Here is a 24,415-nt window from a genome sequence, read left to right as displayed (position 1 = left end):
AGGCAGAAATAAACAGAAAAGAGAAGGAGACCCTCAATGACTGAGGGTCATTAGGGTTATCAGTGCTATATGGCAATGTCATCTGGAGCTGGATCTCCAGAACTTTGCAAATGTGTTGAAAAGTGATTTTTAGGAGACCCACAGTCCTCCCTATTCCTGATCCATTCTACCTCACTTCTGTTGGTGTTGGAACTGTGAACAGGACTCAGGACACAATTTGAGAAGATATGTAGGTTGTAGATTTTGCCTTACAAACTATTTATTTACTCTGTTGAGTATTAGGATTACACTGTTGTGATATATATTTATAGGCAATAGGAGGTGACTACAAGTTTTGTACTTAGAAAGTCAGCCTGCATCTGGCTGTTCAGATGATCTGAACGTATGTGATCATGATCGATTCAGTTATGGTGTTACTCCAAAAATTAAGTAGATTGGATCATAGGATGTTTAGAATGGTTGGGAGCATTTATTTACTACTAAGTGGTTGTAAAGAGGCTTGCCAACCTTCATGTAATTATTGTGTGTGTGTGTGTGTGTGTGTGTGTGTGTGTGTGTGTGAGAGAGAGAGAGAGAGAGAGAGAGATGTTTTCTAAGAGGTTTCTGTATGCGTTAAAAGATTTTTAAAGAAGGACTTCTATTATCACATAGTTCATAACTAGCTCTAGAAGATATCAAATATAAACAGAATTGCTGATATCCTGAAATATGTGATGAAGCAATTTTTGAAACTCTTATACAACAGGGTACTGTAATTGTATGGCCACTTGGGTTTTATCATTCATTTTTGTATCTACATATTGGACATGTGTTATCTATTAAGTGACTGGTATTAATAGGGATTTACAACAACAACAACAACAAATATTTATTAACTGCTTTTCAACAAAAGTTTCTAAAGCAGTTTACACAAAGAAATAGTAAATAAATAAGATGGCTCCCTGTCCCCAAAGGGCTCACAATCTAAAAAGAAACATAAGATAGACACCAGCAACAGTCACTGAAGGTATTGTGCTGGGGGTGGATAGGGCCAGTTACTCCTCCCCTGCTAAATAAAGAGAATCACCATGTTAAAAAGGTGCCTCTTTGCCAAGTTAGCAGGGGATTTACATATCATTGTTTATATTCTTGGACTACTTAAGGCAGCTGCAGCCAAAGGCACAGCCGACAGCCAGCCTGTAGGAGGCTGCCAATAGGGGTGTGCACCGGACCGCGGACCTGCGGCTCGGCACTGGGGTGGGGGGGTCCATTAAGGGCGGGGGGGGCTTTACTCACCCCTCCCGCGCTTTGCTGCTTCGGCGCCATAATTACTTTAAAAAATGCGCCGCAGTATCATTTGCCGCTCCGGGGCTCCTTCTTGACTGCAAAATCGGGTGGCAGGATACTTCCCTGCCGCCCCCAAAGCCCCCTCAAGCCATTTGAGCGCTTTAAATCTCGCCCCGGACCGAGTGCTAAAGCGCTTGGGCGGGCGGCGGGGAGATGTCCGTCCATCCGCCCGCCCCCTTCCCTGCCTTCTGCGAAGTGCAGGCAGTCACCTGCCTATATTGAGTGTGGGTACTGGAGTCCTGGGACCAGGGATAGATTGGGACTTCTGTTGGTGTACCAATCACCCCACTGTCCAACAGAATCCCTAGTCGAACTATCAGATTTGGTTGCAGTGTTGGCATTGGAGGTGCCCAGATTGATGGTGGTGTGTGACTTCAATGTTCACTTTGAGACTGAATTGTCAGGAGCATCTCGGTAGTTCAGAGAAGCCATTACAACTATGGGCCTTTCCCAAATGGTCTCAGGTCTGACACATGTTGCTGGTCACACACTCAATTTGGTTTTTTGCTCTCATCAGGGAGATATGCTGTGGGTGGGACGTCTATTATTTCCCAATTGTCATGGATGGGCCACCCTCTGGTGAAGGTTCATTTTGCAGCCGCCAGTCACCTCTGCATGGGTGAAGGGCCTATTAGGATGGTCCGTCCGAGGAAGCTATTGGATCCAATAGGATTCCAAGAAACTTTGGAGGGTTTTAATGTTGGCTCTGCTGGTGATCTTGTTGACACCTGGTGGAAAATTGGAATAATGAGCTCATTGGCGTGATAGACTTGATTGCTCCTATGCATCCTCTCCAACTCACTTCTAAATTAGTTCCATGATATACGGAAGAACCGCGGGAGCTGAAGCAGCTAAGTAGACAACTAGAGCACAAATATAGAAGGACTCAGCTCAAATCTGACAGATTATAGCACAGAGCACAGTTAAAGACCTATGCTCTGGCAATACATGCAACAAAGAAACAATTCTTTGCTGTGCGTACTGTGTCCACAGGTTTGCATCCAGTGGAATTGTTGAAAGTGGTGAAGGGACTTACACAGGCCCCTTTTGCTGCGGCTTTGGAGCCATCAGCCGCTGTGAAGCTTTCATGAGGTTTATTTTGGACAAAATCTCTTGTATTTGAGCTGAGCTGAATTTCATTGTTGTTGCAGAGTCTTTAGCAGGGCTAACTCCTCTTGTGTGGTTAAATTGGATCAGTTTCAGTTTGTGACTCCTGATGATGTGAACTGGCTGTTTGGAACTGTGCATCCTCCCCAGAGGTGTAACTAGGGAAAACGGCGCCCGGGGCAAGCACTGAAATTGTGCCCCCTGCCGCGCCCCCCCCCCCCAGCATACATCTGACTGACACACATGTTTCAGAAAACTTTTATTTTAAAAATTTAAAAAATTACAAAAATTACCAAAAATTTCAAAATGCGATAAATAACCAAAAATGCGATAAATAACCAAAAATGCGAACTCTCCCTCCAAGTAGCCCAGAGTGGTGCACTACATACTTAGGTTTTTCCTCACAAGCAACAACCCTGTGGAGTTGGCTTGTATCTCAAACAACAGAATTACGATGCAATGATTGATGATACACAACACATTATACTTAGGTTTTTCCTCACAAGCAAGAGACAATCTCCAAAGGTCCTGGCATATAACCCCCTCCCCCATTTTTCTTGCCAAACTTTGTGTCTTTAGCAGGATACCACAGGCACTTGTTAAAGCTAATACTGCAGGTTTTTCTGAGATGGAGCTGTTATAGGAACACTTCAGCGTAAACTGAGAGCACAAGGCAAGCTTTCACAGTGCAAAAACGAGCATGCCAGCAAGCAGAACTCATGGTAAAACTCTCTTGAAACACCTTGTAACAATGCACAGGCAGCGATGTTACACTGCTTGAGTCAACTCACACTGCTGTACTACCCAGGCTGTGGGAATTGACTCTCAGTTCCATATACATGCATGCATTTAAGATTGAGTGCCAAAGAATCTTTATGATTGTTTTTCTTTCTTTTGGGGCGGAGAGAGGAGTGTATAATGCAAACATTAACACCTGTTAGGCACCTGAGACCATAGTTGGGCAGCTAAATAAAAGCCTGATTCTTTAATATGTTTTTTTCCCACATGTGGCCTCTGTAGTTTTTGCAACTCATTCTCACCCTGACACTTGGTCTGCTGCTTCCACCCGCCCGCCGCCAAATCCTTTCTTCCGTGCCGGGTGTCCGTGTGTGTCCTCGTCATCCTGCCTGTGCCTGCTGCAGTGCAGCCCCAGCCCCAGCAACGACGCTTTCCTCCGTGACGGCGACTGCGCCACCACGTGCAGGCAGAGGAGGACGGATGCACCGCACGCATGCGCAGCGCGACTCAGCACACCGGCCGAGTCGCGCGTGCGTGCGTCACTGACTAGAGACCCTCTGGCTGGCAAGCCACTAGAGGGCCTCTTTCTGGCTGTTCCAGACTAAGCGAGCGACGGAGCGAGCGAGCCTCAGCCAAGGGCAGGCGCAGTGAGCAGCATGAAAGGTGCCCGCCGCCAAGCCAGGCCACTGACTGGCCGCAAGCAAAGCAATGGGCGGGGCGCGGGTGGGCAGGCGCAGTGAGCAGCATTAAAGGTGCCTGCCGCCGCCAAGCCAGGCCACTGACTGGCCGCCAGCAAAGCAATGGGGGGGCCGCGGGTGGCGCGGAAGGGACCGCTCATGGGGGAGGGGGCACCGACACACTCCCTTGACTGCTGCAGCGCTGCTGCACTGAGCAGGAGAAATGTGTATTAAAAAAATCTTTTTTAAAAAAAAAAATTTGGTCATGGCGGCGACCCCCACGTGACCCGAAAAGATGGTGCCCGGGGCACGTGTCCCCCTGCCCCCTATAGTTACACCTCTGATCCTCCCACCTGTTCTCTTGACCCTTGTTCAACATAGCTTATATCATTAAGCAGGGAGATTGTTGGAGAGGGCCTGGTTGAGATCATAAATGCTTCCCTGAGGGAAGGTAGGATGCCTCCTTGTTTATTCTTTTAAAGAAGCCTACACTTGATCCCTCAGAGTTAGGCAATTATAGCCTTGTCTCCAATCTCCCATCGTTGTCAAAAGTGATTGAGAGGTCTGGTGGACTCTCAACTCCAGGCAGTATTGGATGAAACAGATGCTCTAGACCCATTTCAAACTGGATTTCAGGCAGGTTATGGGGTGGAGACTGCCTTGGTCAGCTTGATGGATGATCTCCAAAAGGGAATTGTCAGAGGGAGTGTGACTCTCTTGGTCCTTTTGGATCTCTCAGTGGCTTTCAATACCACTGACCATGGTATCCTTCTGGATCACTTGAGGGGACTAGGTATAGGGGGCACTGCTTTGCAGTGGTTCAGCTCATACATCTTGGGCAAATTTCAGAAGGTGGCACTTGGAGACTGCTTTTCTATGAAGCAAGAGCTTTTGTATGGCATCCCTCAGGGCTCCATTTTGTCTCCAATGCTTTTTAACATCTACATTAAACCACTGGGAGGGATTGTCAGGAGATTTGGTGCAGGGTGTTATCAGTACACTAATGACACCCAAATTTATTTCTCCATGTCAGCTTCATAAGGCAATGGCATGACTTCTCTAAATGTCTGCTCCAAGGCAGTAATTGGCTGGATGAGGGATAAGAAACTGAATCCAAACCAGACAGAGGTGCTCATTGTAGGAAGCCACAGTTCTGGAAATGGGATAGTTCTACTAGTTCTGGAATGGGGTTACACTCCCCAGAAGAAACAGGTCGACAGTTTCATAGTACTTCTGGACACAACTCGCTGGGATGTCTTGAAGAGACCATATTACTCCAGTTTTAAAAGAACTGTACTGGCTAACAATAGGTTTCCAGGCAAAATACGAAGGGCTGGTTATTAGCTATAAAGAACAGCTTGCGCCCAGGGTATTGGAGACAATGCCTTCTTAATTATGAACCCCACCACCTATTAAGATCTTCAGGGGAGGTTCATCTGAGGTGCCATCAGCTCGTCTGGTGGCAACTCAGGCAAGCCTTTTTTGTAGTTTCCCAGGGCTGTGGAAAGCACTTTCTGCTGAGATTAGAGCTTCTCCATCCCTGTTGGCTTTTAGGAAACAAGCTAACTTGGCAAAGAGGCACCTTTTTAATGTGGTGATTCTCTTTATTTAGCAGGGGGAGAGTAACTGGCTCTATCCACCCCAGCACAGTACCTCCAGTGACTGTTGCTGGTGTCTATCTTATGTTTCTTTTTAGATTGTGAGCCCTTTGGGGACAGGGATCCATCTTATTTATATATTATTTCTCTGTGTAAACCGCCCTGAGCCATTTTCGGAAGGGCGGTATAGAAATCGAATCAATAATAATAATAATAATAATAATAATAATAATAATAATAATAACATCTTCAGCCAAGCTTTTTAGCTGTCTGGAAGTTTTAATGGGCATTTTAATTAGATATTTATGTTTTAATAATTAAAATTTCTTGGTTTGTTTTATTGCTGTGAACTGCCCAGAAATTTTGGTAGTGGGTGCTATACAAACATGTCAAATAAATAAATATTATCATACTATTGCTTCTATTACTAAAGTGTTAGTTGTAGAGTTTAGTCACAGTGTAGATCAGTGGATCTGCAGCATTTTTTCAGTGTACGCAGCTACATACCACTTGAAGAGGGTTCATGAAGAGCCCCTGGTGGCGCAGTGGTAAAACTGCTGCCCTGTAACCAGAAGGTTACAAGTTCAATCCTGACCAGGGGCTCAAGGTTGACTCAGTCTTCCATCCTTCCGAGGTCGGTAAAATGAGTACCCAGAATGTTGGGGGGCAATATGCTTAATCATTGTAAACCGCTTAGAGAGCTTCCAGCTATAGAGCGGTATATAAATGTAAGTGCTATGAAGCCTGGAAATCAGATTGCTAAAGTTTTATCAGGCAAGGATCCATATTTTAAAATGCCAATTTAAAATGCAAAGTTTTGAAAGTAATGTTGAAAAATTCTTCTATGGGGAAAGAAGTCAACCATTTGAAAAGGTGTCACCATTTTCAAAAGCATTGTTATACCTGTCTGTGACAACTGCTTACTGAACACTTTCCTCTCAACATAAATTTGCTGAAATCTAAGCAGAACAGATTTCCCATAAACAAAGTTGAAAGACTAACTGAAATAAAAGAAGAGTTGAAAGATAGTGGGTCAAAACACAAAAATTGAACACTAACTGGTATGCAGCTTTGGACAGCAAGGGTAATATTTGTAATTAGACATACTTTCTCAACTACAGATATAAATGATAATGTCAAAATGTGATTTCTAGTGGGGGGGGGGGTTCTTCAACATGTGTTTAGCATTTTCTCAGTTGCCACACTGGATACATAGCTTGCCCCATACAAAAATAAATGTCAGTCAGTCAGATAAAAGGCTAAGCTGAAATGGTCACATATCACATCCATATTTCAGGTATGTTTGGTGAGTGTTTGCTTCCAAAAGACTAGCAAACCTAAGAGGAACCATTTTGTATACTCCTTACATGAAGAGTCCTCACTTCTGCAGATAGGCAGATAGATAGATAGATAGATAGATAGATAGATAGATAGATAGATAGATAGATAGATAGACAGACTTTATTGTGGTCTTTGACCAGTACAACTTCTGCTGACAGCAGGACTTCTTGTTCTGCACTCTGTGCATGGCTTTCACTTGTGCTTGTCTAGCCAAAACAAGTGAGTCATCTACACCTGACTCTTGTTTTAAAATTGAGAGTAGGGAAGAGAATGAAAAACTCTTTAATTAAGGGCTGAAACAGTGTGTTGGGCCAGAGAAGGGAAAGATCTTGAGTGAATACTGAAGCAGTTTTGGAGACATCTTGGATGCAGAAGTCAACCTTTGCAAGTTTTTTCTAGCAAGCCCTCCAAGAGAAACAGATTTTGTTTTGAGGTTTCTCTTTTGCAACCTTTGATTTTTGCTTTATTGCTATTCCTGCTATTGTACCCCCAAGTCACTTTTGTACTGCGTGTGTGCTCAGGAGCAATGCCACAGTGAAAAGGAGATTGGCTGCACTGCCACCCAGTGGCTACCTGTTCTTGGTATGGGAATCACAGATCAAAACTGGTGAAGTGACATAAGACCAATACCACAACTTTATGCAATTTTAAAGGTTTATTGACCTACAAAATAATGTAGGTCATATTCCAAGAGAATGCATGCTAACTATCTTATGTGTTGAATGCGTGTGAAAATCAGTGTTACAGCTAAAACCCCATAACATTTGAAATAATTTAAGAGAGGGAAGGGAAGAGACAGAGACAAAGAGGAAACTTAGGGAGGGAGGGAGGAAGTGGAGGGAGATTAGAAGCTTAGGCAGGCTGAGCTGCCAGGAAAGAGGAGAAAGCAGCTGGATGGGAATTAAGAAGCCTGGAGAGATTGCAGGTATCATCTTTACAGATTCTAGGTGATGTCAATAGGTGAGCGGTGAGGCAGCAGCTAGGCAGGCAGTTGGTGTGTCTTGGAGTTCCTCTTCCACAGCTGGGAGCAGATCACAGCTTGCTTCAGTTCCCTGCTATTCAGAGGGAACTGCCAGCAAGTCACGTCTGGTGGAACTTCTGTTTAGCTGGATAGCTTAACAGTGAGTCAAGCAAATGATTGCTGAATCTATGCCTTTATACTAATTCGATCCTCTGATCTGAACATAAAGTCTTTGGTGCAGTGCAACATCTATCATGAGTCTCCATATGTCTTAACAGCTAAACTACAAACACCCGGTTCTCATGACAAAGCATGTCTTCATTTCAAGGGGAAAACCACCTGATAAATCTTATCAGAAAGAAACTGTCTCGGTTTGTCCTTGCTGTAAATATTTCAGGAGGTAAACAAATGAACTCTGTAAATGGCTGCTGTAATCCTTGAGGCACCTTTCCCGGTTGGGTCTGAGAGGGGAGGAGGGACAATGGGTGTTTCACAAGATAGCAGCCTAAAATAAATGGTTGCCAGGTTATCATGTTGCAAACTAAGTATAATGAAGAAAGCAGTTTCAACAATTTATGTAACAGGAATAACCCAATCTAAGAATGTAATCTATTCTAAGTCAGCCAGGAAGGAGCATTTCTAAGGTATATGTTGGTACAACAACTGGATTCACCTCCTTAAGGGAAAACCAGCTAATCATTTACAATTCTAACAATGCATCATTTGGATAGATAATTCCCTGAATTGGCAGTTTACTAATAGATTAGCAAGCTTATGACCAGAGAGTTTCTGTTAGGGACGTTTGAAATGGACACAGGCTTAATCTTTAGTTCTTGGTTCTTTAGTTCTGGTATAGAGGATATGTTATGTATGGGTCATAACACTATTGCTACTGCCTCATGTAATTGAAACCCTCTTTTTGAAGCTGTGTACCTTGACATCATGTCAATTCTTGAGTTTTGTATTTTATATGCAGCTTTTCTTTAAGAAATGTGCCTTGGCCTCATGCCAACATTTATTTTCTTGTTAGTTAATTGGCGAATAAAGATATCCTTGGGGGGAAAGAAATGTCCCCCCCCCCAACTTTTTAAAAAACTTGTCTGAGCTATCCTTGGATTAATCTAGCATAATACCACAGGTGGCCATTTTGCTCAGAAAGCAAAGCTTAAGTTGAGATAGAGTATACAATCTCAGCAGGCACATATCTCCTAATCAAAAGCAGTCATATGTGACAAAATCATTCTGCCTCACATCCCACTTTTGAGGTATGGGGAACTGTTTGAACTGAGTAGTACTCAGTCACGTAAACAGTCTGGTACAGCCCGTGGCACAGCCAAAATACAGCATTCCACTTCAATGGGAGCTAGGCCCCAGTCACAGTGTGAGACACTTTTTTTCTTATAGCTGGAGTAGAGATTTTTCAAAGTACATAAACCACAATGTATGTTTACTGCTGTTTATATTCATTCCCTTACACCAGGATTTAGGCATATTTTCCTGTAACGTCAAGGCTTCAAGAATATTGTTACTTCACTGTGGTATCTGCCCAAAGTATTCAGCCACAAGAACTATTATTGCATTACATGCATCATTCATGTATTATCTTCTTCTATTCCAGTTTAATAAATAGCACACCAACCCTCTCAAGGGCTTTCTGCACCAAAAATATATGCTAAAAATCCTTTAATTAGTTTCTGTATCTTTTGTTAGTTGCTTCTCAAAATCCCTCCCGGTCTTCATGTAATTCTGCCAACACTCAATTCTCTCTGCTTACATTTCACCTTGGGTCAGCGCCTGTCACTACAATGGAGCACAAAAACTGCTGCATGTGAACTCTAATGTACTCCTTTTATGGCATTTTAATTCTCTGCCATCATTATTCCACAGCTGGGGAACTAAATGCATTTCAAAGAGGAGAATACTAGAATAAAGGTCTTTCTCCCTCGAAGTAGGAGAGCACGGCTCACAATAGGGTTAACTTTCACTCCTTCACTCCCAATAGAAAGGAAATCTCAGGTGTTTTCAGGTAGATGAGGGTCTGCCCCCTTCTCCCAGCATGCTCAGGTCCAATTCCCAGTTCCTTCCTGTATTTGCGCCTGATAAGACGAATACACCTGGCCTCTGCCGTAACCCAGTTCTTAATCTACTTTCTTCATTTTCCTTTACTCGGTGAGCTTTTTAAACTATCTTCTGGCATGGATCTCTCACAAGCAGGGAGAGATCTCTCACGATCAGAGAGCATGTGGTGATGGGGGAGAGATAAGAGCAGGGAGGGGAAAGGGAAGGCCATTAAATGGTGCCGCCATGTTTCCCCTGCCCCACATGGGCCAGAAAGAAAAAAGAAGCCCCCTAGGGGAAAGGGTACAAGAGACAAACAAGGCACCCTACCCCTGGCTCAGCAGCAAAGCAAGAGGATTTTGATTCAGGCTGCTTGCAATGACTCGCCTGCATTGCAGCAGCCTGGGATCAATGGGAGCACGTGCCCGCAGGGGAGAGATTGTGGATCCCAACCAGTTGGACTTCCCCGTGGGGCCCTGCGATAGCGGGGGATCTGGCTTCCCCCCTCCCAAGCTCCCCAACCCTGCACAACTCTGGCCAGCAGAAATGCTGATGAACAGAGCCCGAACAGCCCATGCCGCTCTCCACCTCAGGCGGGCCTCACTACCTCGCCGTTCCCTTGTCCTCCAGCAGCGGCAATCGGAGCACAGACTCCGTTGTAGGCAAGAGCTGCTGCGCTGCTGCAGGGAGACAACATGGATGCGATTCTCCCTTTACCAGCGACTGCGCCAGCTGGCGGAGACAGGGGCATGCTCCATGCTGCCCTGATGTTCAGCTGGTCGGCGACGCTACCTCCCACCATGCCACTGGTAGCAGACCATACTGCGCCGCCACTGGTCAGGCCGTGAACCTTCGCCGCCCCGCCTCACAGCAGTATGCCCAGGCCCAGTGATGCAGGCGATGGGGGAAGCACAGCACAACACCATTCAGGTGGCTCTCAACAGGCTGCCAGCTTCACCACCAGAGAGGCAGACCACTGGCACAGCGCCATGGTTGGGACATCGACTGGGATTGGTAGCCCCTCCCGCAAACAGGGGGAGACGGCATTTGGGTGAAGCCTCTGGACCCTAGAGATGTGCACAAAACCAGATGAAAAAAAATATCATGTGCACAAGATGTGCACAAATCATTGAAAATCACATTTGCTAACAGAGAATCTACACTCAGAACACCTCAGAAACAACAAAAACCAGTACTCCATGGGTTAGCAATCCATGGGGGTGGTTGGCACCACCACCACCTCTGGGCACCCACCCTCCAAGTGCAGTTATGGGGCTGCTGAAACCTCCATTCTTCCTTTTGGGGGAAAAATCTTAAAGACACGTAAACTTTAAAAATCACTTAAAAATCAGCCCTTTGTGCAATTCCTTTCAAATAATTCTGTTAGCTTCCTTGCCCCCCTTGGGCACTACCACTCACAACAATCTGTTCTAGGCCACCACCACCCCCAACATGAAGTGATACATTTGCTGAAACCTCCATTCTTCCCTATGGAGAAAAACCTTAAAAGATGCATACACTTCTAAATTCACTTAAAAATCAGCCCTTTCCCCATTCCTTTCAAATAATGCTGTTAGCTTCCTTGCCCCCCTTGGGAACTATCTCTCAACACACTCCACTCTAGGCCACCCCTTTCCCCCCCCCCCCAACGTGAAGCAATACATTTGCTGGAATCCTCATTATTCCCTATGAGGAATTCAAAAATACTTTAAACATTCAGCAATAATCGGAGGAGTGTCCGATTGCCTTGGGGTTTTGTGGGTGGTAGGCACCACTGGGTGCCTACCACCCACCCCAGGTTTGTGCCTCTAGGTGCTCCACAATAGAGGATAATGGGCTGGTTCAAGTCCCATTATGCCCTATGAGGAAAAAAAATTCAAACATTCAAAAATTCATTTAAAAAAATAATACGAGTGTCTGATTACTTTTGGGGTTGGGTGGTGGCACCCATTGGTGCCAACTACCACCCCACCCACTTTTGGAGGTTTGAACAAATTTGAATTAACCCCCCCCCCCCCCAGTTCAGTTCAAATTCAAACCTGCAGCTCGATCCTGAATGGCTGGTTCAGTTCAAATTTGGACCTCTGAAACGAAACGGTTCAAATTTGAACTGGTTCGCACATCCTTACTAGACCCCTCACCCATGCCACCAATAAGCTGGCGCAAACTCGAACACACGAGAAGGCAACATGAAGAGAAACATTGTCATGGTGCTTGCTCCAGGAGCTCTGGGATGCGCTGCCATGCTCAGCGGCCGAGGAACGGGCAGCCAGACTGTACCAAGAACAGGAAAACAGAGTGGATCCAACCACTCCTACACCAGGCACGGGAAGATGTCATGACACTGGCACAACTTCTCGGGTCCATGATTGCATACATACAGTGTGTGCCATGGGCATGGTGGCACGGACACCCATTACAGTGGGCGCTGCTACCATGTCAGAATGAAATCACGAACCACATCAGCTGGAAGATCCCCTTGCCACTGAAACTACGATGGTAGCCATCCCCAGCAATGACAAGTGGAAATCCTCTGAGGGAAACAGAAAGAGTCACCATCACCACAGACGCCAGCCTGTCAGGCTGGCGGGCACTGCAGGGAGTAGACAACTCAGGGCCTCTGGTCCCCAAAGGAGGCCTCCCACAGTATCAATTGGTGGGAACTAAGGGCCATCAGGCTGGCACTAGCCCATCTCTCCAACTGGTTGCAGGGGAAGCATGTCCTGATGTGAACTGACAACATGAGAGCCAAAGCTCACGTGAATCAACAGGGTGGGGGGAACAGATCTAGATGAAACCAATGCCCTCTTCCAATGGGCAGAAGAACACCTGGCCTCAATCAGGGCAGAACACCTGAGCGGCACTGCCAGTGTCCAAGCTGACTGGCTCAGTCACCAGATGGTGGACCAGTTGGAGTGGGCTCTCCATCCCGAGGTGTTCGATCAGATAGGGCACAGCCTGGGGTCACCCCAGGTGGACCTGTTTGTGTCCCCCGCAAACAGCAAAATGCCCCGCTTCTTCACGCAGTACCATCACCCTCTTGCGGAGGATACAGATGCGCTCTCAACTCTCCGTGGCCACAAGGCCTCCTGTATGCCTTTCCCCTGGTAGGCCGCATCCCAAGGGTGTTGGCAAGGCTCCAGGAGAGAGGGGCACAAGTCATCCTGGTGGCCCGGTTCTGGCTAAGGTGCCCTTGGTAGTCCAACCTTGTGCTCCTCTCTGTTGCAGCCCCGATGTCACCGCTGCAACGCCTGGACATGCTTACCCAAGGGCCCCAGATTCATCCAGACCCAGCATGGCTTCAACCACACATCTGGAGCAGCAGCAGAGCGGGACCACTGGTGGCCCATGTGCGGCTGCAGCCGCCGCCTCACTAACCCTGCCCCGTGTTTGACGTCAGACACGGGGCTAGCCACGCCCCCACATCTGACATCAGACACAGCCCACTCATTGAGTAGGATGTGTGTCAACATGTCCTTTCAATGAAATCTTCAAATCCAGAAGACTTTTATATTGCTACAACTAGTTGGGGCTGACTATGGAACTAAGGGACTTATTTCAAGGTTCAAGGTATTTATTCCAAACAGGTTGAATATTATTTGTACAAACTTTTAACTTTCCCTTTAAGTTGTTTCTGGTTATGTATGTGTAATTATATCTCTCTTTCCTCCTCCTTTCTCTTGTGAGATTATTCCTCGAGTAATTGATTGCAATGATCCTGTGGACACTCTTACCAAGTGGTTATAATTGTCCTTTGAACTACCATGTTAAGTGTACTTAAAACCAAATTAAAATTTACTTCCCCAGTTTTGGGGTCCATTACAAAATAATAGCCTGAAGTAAAGAAATTACTACTCGACCAAAATGTGTTAATTAAAATCACCCAGTATTACTGTTTGCTGCCCTTATGGTTTCCTTAGTCTATATGACTCGCCCCATTAACCTTTCAAAACCATTGCCATTATATTGGTCCAATCTTCTATTTTTTCCTATGCAGGCTTTGAATTATAATCCACAGAGAGATTCTATGGCATAGTCAGTTTGATTTTTAGGGTGTGTGTTTTTAATTTTAAAGGCAACAAGAATCAAACAGAACAAAACAAAACATCTTATGTGCTTTAAATAATAGTTTCCAGTTCATCCACCTCTATGTCAGTCTTTCTAGTCCTTAAAGCAAGCCCTGTTCTCTGTCAACCCATTAAGCACCTCAGTCAGGAACCATGATGTATGTGAAATCAATACAAGAACTTCTGAGGGAGATACAGTAAGTGTGCCAGCATTCTGACAAGTTATCATAAGGAGTGATATCCTAATCAGAAGCCCTATTCAGATGTTATGTTGTATGTGCATACAAATGTTTGTGCACATGTAAATGTTTGTGTATGAATAACTGTACATGCATTCAATTTTGAAGTGAACCTGGGTACAGGCCTCCTCAAATGCAGGGCACAGATAGAAAGTATACTACTGTATGTGCATTGAAGACAATGTGTACACTACATGTATACAGAGCTCTACAAGTGTAGACTATACAGAAAAATCCTATTCACGCATGTTCAATACATGTACAATCTGTGTACAATGTATATACGTGTGTATCATGTAGGTGCTATCCAAGATTTCTCAAAAAAAAATCACACAAAATACTTCACTTAGATAAAACATTTTGCTAAAACAAAATATAAAAGCACCAAAAGTAGGAAGCAATGAAAAATATATAGGCATAAAAGCCTAGCATGACTCTTTATTCATACAACAATTCTTCTTTGAAATATCAATGAATGTTTACTATAACCATTAAAACTGAACATGTGGTGAACTTTTCCGCTTTCATCTGGGTTTCACCCCCCCCACAAAATACCAGTTATTATAGAAACACTGTGGGGGGGAACTCTTTCTTTAATCTTTAAAACAATTATTTTGAAGCCTGAACAGCAGAAAAAATGACTCTAAAACAATGAAATACTGAATAATCAATACAGTTTAAGGTTTCTATATTAGAAAACACTCACCCCCACACACCCCAAATAGTTGCTTCCAAGATACTGACCATATATCTACTCCGAAACAGAGCTTCTCAAGCTTGGAGGCTAAAGAATGGCCAATTGTAGGTGATGGGTGAGGTTGTTCTAAATTGTCTTGAAAAACTAAACATTAACAGATCACCTAAACCAGATGGCATCCACCCAAGAGTTCCGAAAGAACTCAAATGTTAAATTGCCGGTTTCCTAGCAAAAATATGCGACTTGTCCTTACAATCAGGTTATATACCAGAGGACTGAAAAGTAGCTAATATAACTCCGCTTTTCAAAAAGGGGTCCAAGGGGGAATCGGGAAACTACAGGCCAGTTAGCTTAAGAACATATGAACAGCCTTCTGGATCAGACCCAAGACCTACCTAGTCCAGCATCCTGTTTCTCACAATGACCCACCAGATGCCTCTGGGAAGCCCACAGTCAACAGCTCTCACCAGCTTTTGCTTCTCTGCAACTGGTATTTAGAGGCATCTTGCCCTGAGGCTGGAGATGGCCTATAGAAATGTGCTATTTCTATATTTGCTATATTTCTATATTTGCTATTTCTGGCCTCTGTTGGCAGAAGCCTTGCAGGGAGGAGGAGGCTTTAACATCTGCTTCCCAGAGACAGCTGCTTCCCAGTGGTGAGAGCCTGTGTGGTTGATGTCTGCTGCTGTCAGCATGCCAGCCTGTGTGGGGCTGTGGCTGCTGCCCTGTGGGTGAGTGTGTGCAGGATCAGGGCCAGAGGGAGTGAGTCAGCAGTTCTTAAGAATCAGCTGCCTAGATTAGCCACCTTTCTGGGCTTATAAAAGGCAGACCTGATATGTATCACAGAGACTTGATTGGAGGAGGCTGGTGGCAAAGTCTGGTCTCAGCTTCTGCCTCCAGGGTACTCTGCTAAGGAGCAGGTGCAGGGATGTGGACAGAGAGGTGGAGTGGCTGTGGTCTATAAGAATAACTTCTCCCTGACCAGGATCCCTGTGGAAGTGTCTGACCATATTGAACGTGTGTACCTAAGTTTGGGGACCAGGGATAAACTGGGACTTCAGTTGGTGTACCAATCGCCCCGCTGCCCGATGGAGTCCCTAACTGAGCTGCAAAGGTGTATCTAGGGAAAATAGCGCCTAGGGAAAAATTGAAAAACTGAAATTGCGCCCCCTGTCCAAGCATCTGACACCCATCTTTGAGATAACTTTACCATAATATCAGCTGGAAAATATAAGTCAAGCTCGTTAATCTTTTAATATTTCAAAAACTATTTAGCAGTGGACTTAGCCAGACCAAAAAATGCTGGAAAACTACCAATTTCAGTATGCGGGGGCTCATGAAATACCCAAATACTATGTGGAGGTGTACTTGGAAAACTAAACAGAAGTGCCTGTCTAATTCTCTACTATGCATTGTAGCATCACCATTACATAAGTTTTAAAAATCAATGGAGGATTTGACTTTTCCCAGATACTCTGTAAATAATTAAAGGATATGCAGAGTAAACTGTGTCACTGCTTGGAATATATTCTAGTCTTTCAGAAAGACAGTTAAAATGAGAGAAAGAGAGCAAGAAACTCCCAGTGGGCCTTAATATTAAGGATTTCACACTGATTCAAAGACAAATTCACCATTAATAGCCATATTAGCAAGACATCACATTTAACTCACTTATCACAAGAAGCAAAGTAAGAGCAAATGAATACAATCCTAGCTCTTAAGCGTCAGTTCAGTATTCACAAGCCCTGATTCTCTGTACATAGTGCCAATCTGAATATGTGTACAGTGTCTTATATTATATTATTATTATTATTATTATTTTTACCCATAGCCCCTTTGGGGGGCTTCCTAAAGGCTGGGGGGGTTGCAAAGGTTCCCCCTCACCCCGCTGGCCTCTAGGGCCTCGCAGGGACCATTTGAGCATGTGCAGTGGCCGTTTTTAAAAATAATCTTTTTTTAAAAAAAGAAGGCCACTGAAAACAAAATGGCCACCGCACATGCTCAAATGGCCTCTGCAAAGCCTGGCATGACCTAGGGCCTCACAGAGGCCATTTGAGCATGCACTGTGGCCATTTTGTTTTTGGCAGCCTTTAAAAAAAAAAATTACAAAATGGCGCCCCCCTTCAAGTGGCGCCCGGGGCACGTGCCCTGCCTGCCCTGCCCTAGATATGCCCCTGCTGAGCTGACAGACTTGATCTCAGGTTTGGTGCTGGGGGACTTCAATGTCCACTTTGAGGCCAATTTGTCTCGGGCGGCTCAGGAGTTCATAGAGAGCATGACAACTATGGGCCTGTACCAAAGGGTCTCAGGACTAATGCACATTGCAGGTCGCACACTAGATCTGGTCTTACACTGTGATCAGGTTGGTGTTCTGAGGGTGGGGACAGTCATTTCCCCTTTGTCATGGACGGATCACCATCTGGTTAAGGTTGAACTCACAGTCACGTCCCACCTTCACAGGGGCGAGGGGCCCATTAGAATGGTCCACCCGAGAAGGTTATTGGATCCAACAGGGTTCCAAGAAGCCCTGAGGGATTTAGTGTTGGCTCTGCTGCTGATCCTGTGGATGCCCTGGTGGAAAACTGGAACAGCAAGCTCACCAGGGAAGTAGACATGATCACCTCTAAGTGTCCTCTCCAACCTGCTTTAAAATTGGCCCCTTGGTATATGGAAGAACTATGGGGGCTGAAGTGGCAAGGTAGATGACTGGAGCACAAGTGGAGGAAGACTCAACTCGAATCCGACAGATTGCAACATAGAGTACATTTAAAGATCTATGCTCTGGCCATATAGGCGGCAAAGAAGTGATTCTTTTCAGCCCGTATTGTGTCCACAAGTTCATGTCCAGCTGAGTTTTTCAAAGAGCCACGCCAACCCAAATCATTTGATGAAAACAAAACTCAATGACTGACAAACTGTAATAGAACCAGACAGAAAATATATATGAAGGATATTAGAAAAATATTATAAAAAAACAGGACAAGTCATTAACAGAGTTCAAACCTTGGTGTGCCACAGTCGAATAAAAATGGATGAAAAAGGCTTCTTTCTGGAGAAGAATACGGCGGACATCTGAAATTGCAAAAGAAGATCCGCAGTACTTATACAAAACAAAGAAGCGAATGTCATCAGCAGAATGATGTTTATCAATGTAGTGCATCACAAGAGGGGCTTCTACCACCTTATGCAAAATCCGGGATCGATGTTCAGCAATCCGGACTTTGGCACTTCTTTCAGATTTGCCAATGTACCAAAGATTGCATGGGCATTGAATCACATAAACAATCGCCTTGGAACTGCAATTGGCGAAGAAACGAAGAGAGAATGGTTTATGTGTAAAAGGATGAAGTACAACCCTGGTAGGAGCAGCTAATGAGCATACCGAACAGTGGCCACAGGCAAAAGAGCCCAAAGGTTCGGAAACATGCCTGTTTGGAGATGGAAGATCAGTGCTTATTAACATATCTCGAATGCTGGAAGTTTTCTGATGTGATCATGGGTGGAATGTCACATCCAGGTAAATCAGACACTATATGCCAATGCCTTTTAATGATGTTTTTAATCTTATAGGCCATCGGAGTATACTGAACTGACCAAAAAAGGCAAGGAGCAGAGCTACGACCAGTAGTGTGGAACAGGATCTGACGATCTACAGAATTGGCACGAGAATGTGCTTGCTGAATGACCTCTCATGGGTAACCCTGATTGATGAACCACATATTGTTTTGTGTATTTTGGTACTGCATTTTGCAATTTCATATGGCCTTATGTTTATCCATGTTCACTTGTATGTTACCGATGTGGTTGTGTGCTATAATGTGTGTTTATAGCTGGTTTTTCATTTTGTTATAATATACATATACATTATTCTTTGCATTCATTATTTCTTTTGTCCACGGGTTTCTTTTCATTGTTCTTGTTTTTCCATTCCATGGACCCTGAAAAGAAGTGATTCTTTTCAGCCCGTATTGTGTCCACAAGTTCACGTCCAGCTGAGTTTTTCAGGGTTTTGAGAGGGTTAGTGAGTGCCCCTCCTCCCTTGAATCAGAATTTGGAACCATCTATTACCCGCTGTGACGTGTTTAATGATTTTTTGTGGATAAAGTCTCTTGTATTAAGGCCAACTTGGATTTAGACCCCACAATTACTGCAATGTCTGAATCAGAGGTGTCCAGTGATTCCTCTTATGTGGTTAGGCTGGATCAATTTCAGTTTGTGTCTCGTGAGGATGTGGATAAGCTGCTTGGAGCAATGCGGCCTACCACCTCTTGACCCTTGCGTGACATGGCTAATACTATCTGGCAGGGGGGTTGTTGTAGAAGGCCTACTAGAGATAATAAATGCTTCTCTGAGGAAGGACAGGATGCTGCCTTAAGTAGGCAATTATTAGACCACTTCTGAAGAAGCCTGCCCTGGATTCCTCAGAGTTGAGCAACTGTAGGCCTGTCTCCAACCTTCCGTGGCTGGGCAAGGTAATTGAGAGGGTGGTGATCTCCCAACTCCAGGCAGTCTTGGATGAAACTGATTATCTAGACCCATTTCTGACTGGTTTTCGGGTGGGCTATGGGGTGGAAACTGCCTTGGTTGGCCTGATGGATGATCTCCAATTGGGAATTGACAAAGGAAGTGTGACTATGTTGGTCCTTTTGGACCTCTCGACGGCTTTCGATACTATTGATCATAGTATCCTTCTGCAGCGCCTGAGGGGATTGGGGGTGGGAAGCAGTGCTTTGCAGTGGTTCCACTCTTACCTCTCAGGAAGATTCTAGATGGTCTCCCTCAGGGACTGTTCTTCAAAAACAGAAGTTCAGTATGGTGTCCCTCAGGGCTCCATATTGTCTCCGATGTTGTTTAACATCTACATGAAACCTCTGGGAGAGGTCATCAGGAGATTTGGTGCAGGGTGTTATCAGTATGCTGATGACACCCACATCTTTTTCTCCATGTCAACATCATCAGGAGAAGGCATAACCTCCCTAAATGCCTGCCTGGAGGCAATGATGGGCTGGATGAGAGGTAACAGGCTGAGGCTGAATCCAGATAAGACAGGGGTACTTATTGTGAGGGGTCGGAACTCGGGAGATGATTTTGATGGTTTTGAGTTGTGGGATGGGGTCACACTTCCCCAGAAGGAACAGGTACGCAGTCTGGGGGTGCTTCTGCTCACCCAGGCTTTTAAATAGATATTGTTTTAACTGTGTTTTAATCGTTTTAACATTTTAAATTTTAATTGTTGAAATGTTTTAATCTTTGTGTTGGTTGTTTTTATTGATTTGATGTAAACCACCCTGAGAACCTGCGTTTTGGGTGGTATAAAAATGTGTTTAAATAAATAAATAAATAAATTTGATTCAGGCTCTAATCGAATCACAACATACTTGAAATTGATTCATTGAAACATCGGCCTTTGCCAGTTCTGATGAATCCACTCGGACTGAATTGACTCAGCCATAGGGAAGAACTGGTAACTTGAATCACCACATTGTTCCCCATGGATAGGTCCTAGGGACACCAAAATGTTTTGGGTGGTAGGGCATGATGGGTGCTACCTACCACCCAACCAGTGTTCCCTATAAAGCATGTGCATGTGCACACACTCACTTTTTAAAAATGTTTACTCAGTCAGTTTTAGATCCCACTCATATTTTAGATCCCACTCAGGAAGGCCCCATTCTGAATGCATGTGTGTACACACTGCCTTGATACTGCCACCCAGAACAAAACCCATTCCACACACAGATGAAAATAATTAGAAGGTACCCTCAAAAGAATGGGCAAGAAGGCAATTTTTTTTAAAAAAATAAATATTAAAGTTTTAAAAAACCAAACCCATAGGATTCTGTAGGGGTTTTAGGGACAGGTTATTTTTTTAAAATCAAAGTAGAATAACTGCTATATGCTGTGAAACATTTACAAAAGTTATATTTCAAAGGATTTTGTGGTTATTGTTTAATAAACAGCTGCCATCTGCTAATAACCTCCTGATATTCTGTCTGCAAGTTTTGTATGCAGACAGTCCTGTTTCACAACAATAGATGCAAGCAGATACTGTAGATGCAGAATTGAGGTAACCATCTACAAATATGAGTTGCAGGTACAGGAAGTTCTTCTTCACGTGGCATAATTGTGGGGTCCCCCAGGGATCAGTACTGGGACTGGTGCTTTTTAATTTATTCATAAATGCTCTAGAAGTAGGGGTAAGTAGCGAGGTAGCCAAATTTGCAGATGGTACCAAATTCTTCCAGGTAGTGAAATCCATAACGGATTGTGAGGAGCTCCAAAAGGATCTCTCCAAACTGCGTCAGTGGGTTTCAAAATGGCAAATGTGGTTCAGTGTTGGCAAGTGTAAAGTGATGCACATTAGAAAGAAAAACTCCAACTTCAAGTATATGCTGATGGGATCTGAGCGGTCGGTGACTGACCAGTTTATACAAAACGATGGTGCGGCCACAACTGGAGTACGCATACAAATCTGGTCACTACATCTTTAAAAGGACATTGTAGAACTGGAAAAGGTACAGAAGAGGGCAACCAACATGATCAGGGGCCTAGAGCACCTTTCTTATGAGGCAAGGCTACAACACCTGGGGCTTTTTTAGTTTAGAAAAAATACAACTGTGGGGAGACATGATAAAGGTCTATAAAATCATGCATGGTGTGGTCTTCTCCCTCTCACATAACACTAGAACCTGGGGTCATCCCATTAAATTGATTGCCAGGAAGTTTAGGACTAGCAAACGGAAGTATTTTTTCACACATCACATAATCAACTTGTGGAATTCTCTGCCACAAGATGTGGTGACTGCCAGCAACCTGGATGGCTTTAAGAGGGATCTGGATATCTTCATGGAGCTCTACTAGTTGGATGCCTGTGAGTACCAGTACATCCCAGGAAGAACTTATAGGGCGGGGATTTGATCAGGCTATTCAATTTATCAAACAATGAGCTCTAGATATAGAGCTGCAAGAGGAATGTGCACAAGGGACAAGAGGGCTATATATAGGCCCTCAAGGTTTTAATCTTAAACCTGCCAGTTATTTAGATAACATTCTAGTATCTAAATTTAGGAGCATTGAGCCTGGCCCGCCTCAATGTACTTCCTACCGCCGTCTTGGAGAGAAAATACAAGCAGATACCTTATGTGGCACACCTTCATCCCTGTGGTGCAGGTGGAATACAGACCACTGCTCATGTAATTCTTTATTGTGAATTTTATAGGGAAGTTGTTCTAAGTTTATCTTACCTTTGCTAAAGAATTGTCCGGGCCACACTGGTTTTTTTTTACTTGGAATATCTGCTGTCCAGTTTTAAACGTGGGATGCCTGTTAATGTGGCCAAATTTTGTTTTACTGTATTCATACTGTTTTCGTAAAGCCTGCATTACTTAATCAAATATTTTGTAAAATGTAAAGATTAACTGGTCTATGGCTGTAATACACTTTATGTTATCTATCTATCTATCTATCTTATCTGTGAGTACCAGTTGCAGGGGAGTAACAGCAGGAAAGAGGGCATGCCTGAAACTCCTGCCTGTAGGCTTCCAGCGGCATCTGGTAGGCCACTGTGTAAAACGGGATGCTGGACTAGATGGGCCATGGGCCTGATCCAGCAGGGCTGTTCTTATATTCTTCCATCAAGTAGGCTTTACTAGCGCAATATACTCTCCATACGGTTGCATTTACATAGTCCTGAAGCTTCAGTTAGTGCAAAATTCAGCAGCCAGGATGGTCTTTGGGATAACTTGAGGAGACTATGTTACTCCTGTCTTGAAAGAATTACAGTGTTTTCCAATATGCTTCTGGATGAAATACAAAGTTCTAGTAATAAAGCCCTAACTAGTTTGGGCCCAGGTTATTTAAGAGAGTACATTCTTCTACATAATCTTCTACATTATCCCACCTTGGGATAATTTTATGAAAGGTGGTAAATAAATCTAACAAACAACAAATAAAATAATCCCAGTTATAAAGGTTGCCTGGAGAGGTCCACCAGCAGGTGTTGATGGCTCTTCTGGCAGTGGATTGAATCTTCTCTGTAGCCACCCCAGAGCTTTGAAATGGCCCCCAGAGATGAGGAGGAGGATGTTTATTTTGTCTGTCTAAACTTGTGCTTTCTCTGGTAACACCCAGCATCTTTCTCTGTGATACTTCTGACTGGCAAGTCACTGATTCTGACTGGCAAGTTGGCAAGCACAGACAAGAAGAAAGGGGGTGGAGCAGACTGTATGCTGCTAACACTGCCATACCCTGGGAGGGGTCCTTCTACCCCAACATCTTGATAAAATTGCAAAACTACTGGTCTAGGCAATGGACAGTCTCCACCCAGGAAAGTAATACTGTGCATCCAAGCCCAGCCACGCCAGGTGGTTCAGGATACCATGGTCAATGGTCTCAAATGCCAAAGGTAAGTCCAGCAAAACCAATAGACACACACTCTCTCTATCCAGATAGAGGCTTAAGTCACCAACCAGGATGACCAAAGCCATTTCTTCCCCAAAACCAGGGCACAAGCCAGACTGAAATGGATCCGGATAATCAGTTTCATCCAAGAATCCCTGAATCAGGGTTGTCTCTGTTCCTTTTTTTGTTTTTAACCTTGCCTAGCGCAGCGGGGAAATGTTTGCCTAACAAGCAGAAGGTTGCAGGTTCAAATCCCCGCTGGTATGTTTCCCAAAACTATGGGAAATACCTGTATCAGGCAGCAGTGATATAGGAAGGTGCTGAAAGGCATCATCTCATACTGCACGGGAGGAGGCAATAGTAAACCCCTCCTGTGTTCTACCAAAAGAAATCCACAGGGCTCTGTGGGTGCCAGGAGTCGAAATCAACTTGACGTCACACTTTACCTTTACCTTAGAAAAGGAGAATCAGAAACAGGCCTATAGATATTTCAACAAAAAAGGCTCCAGCAAGCGTTTCTTTATGAGAAGCTCTACTATTTCCTCCTTAAAAGGAGCTGACACTATACCTTCCACAAAAGAAGGCATTCACAGCCACTGCTACCTAATCTGCTTGGCCTCTCCTGGTTGTTTTAATCAGCCAGGAAGTGCAAGGGTCAAGAGGGCACATGGTCAGCCACATACCTCTAAGGATCTTGTCCATCTGCTCAGGCAATGCACACTGAAAGGAAACTATAATATAGGGACAGGCTGGTGCCAAGAATACCTTGATTGGGCTGTTCTATAACTCAGAGTCCAACTCAGAACACATGCAATCAATTTTATCCTCAAAGTGCAATACAGTGGGCCACTGAAGCATCATCTCTGCCATCAAATTATGTCTGAATGTGGTCACAGAATAAAGTCCCCTCTTCAACTCTGTTCACTTCTATGGAAGGAAACATTCCAACAACAGATTTTTGCATGTACCAAGTGATCCTCTATGCATGAAAGAGAACAGAGAAGCCAACACTGAAAGTACTCATTTTGTATATAGCTGACATCAAACTTCCAAATTAGTGAGATTCAAAGGGAATGTCAGAGTTCCTCCCAAGTAGAAACATCTGAGAATTTAAGAGAAGCCAAATCAGTTTCTTTAAGGCAAGAAAAAATTATCATGGGGCTTCTGCAAATCCCTGATTTATGGGACATGGAACCAGTTGCCCAG

General features: G+C 44.3%; 1 protein-coding gene across 9 annotated transcripts in view; it reads right to left on the bottom strand.

Annotated features, from left to right (window-relative positions):
- The window catches only part of SNTG1 (syntrophin gamma 1), a 437,703-nt gene that overhangs the window by 287,039 nt on the left and 126,249 nt on the right, over positions 1 to 24,415 (bottom strand). Inside the window, exon 2 of one of the 9 annotated variants that reach the window (XM_053247888.1) lies at positions 17,813 to 17,881. The exons of the other annotated variants lie outside the window; for them this stretch is intronic. The gene's annotated coding sequence lies outside the window, so the exon portion shown is untranslated. The remainder of the gene's footprint in view (positions 1 to 17,812; positions 17,882 to 24,415) is intronic. 9 annotated transcript variants of the gene reach the window in all.

The sequence above is a fragment of the Hemicordylus capensis genome, chromosome 4, assembly GCF_027244095.1.
Source record: "Hemicordylus capensis ecotype Gifberg chromosome 4, rHemCap1.1.pri, whole genome shotgun sequence".
Lineage (NCBI taxonomy): Eukaryota > Metazoa > Chordata > Lepidosauria > Squamata > Cordylidae > Hemicordylus > Hemicordylus capensis.
The sequence above is the reverse complement of the archived record's forward strand: the minus strand, read 5'-3'. Positions and strand labels throughout refer to the sequence as shown.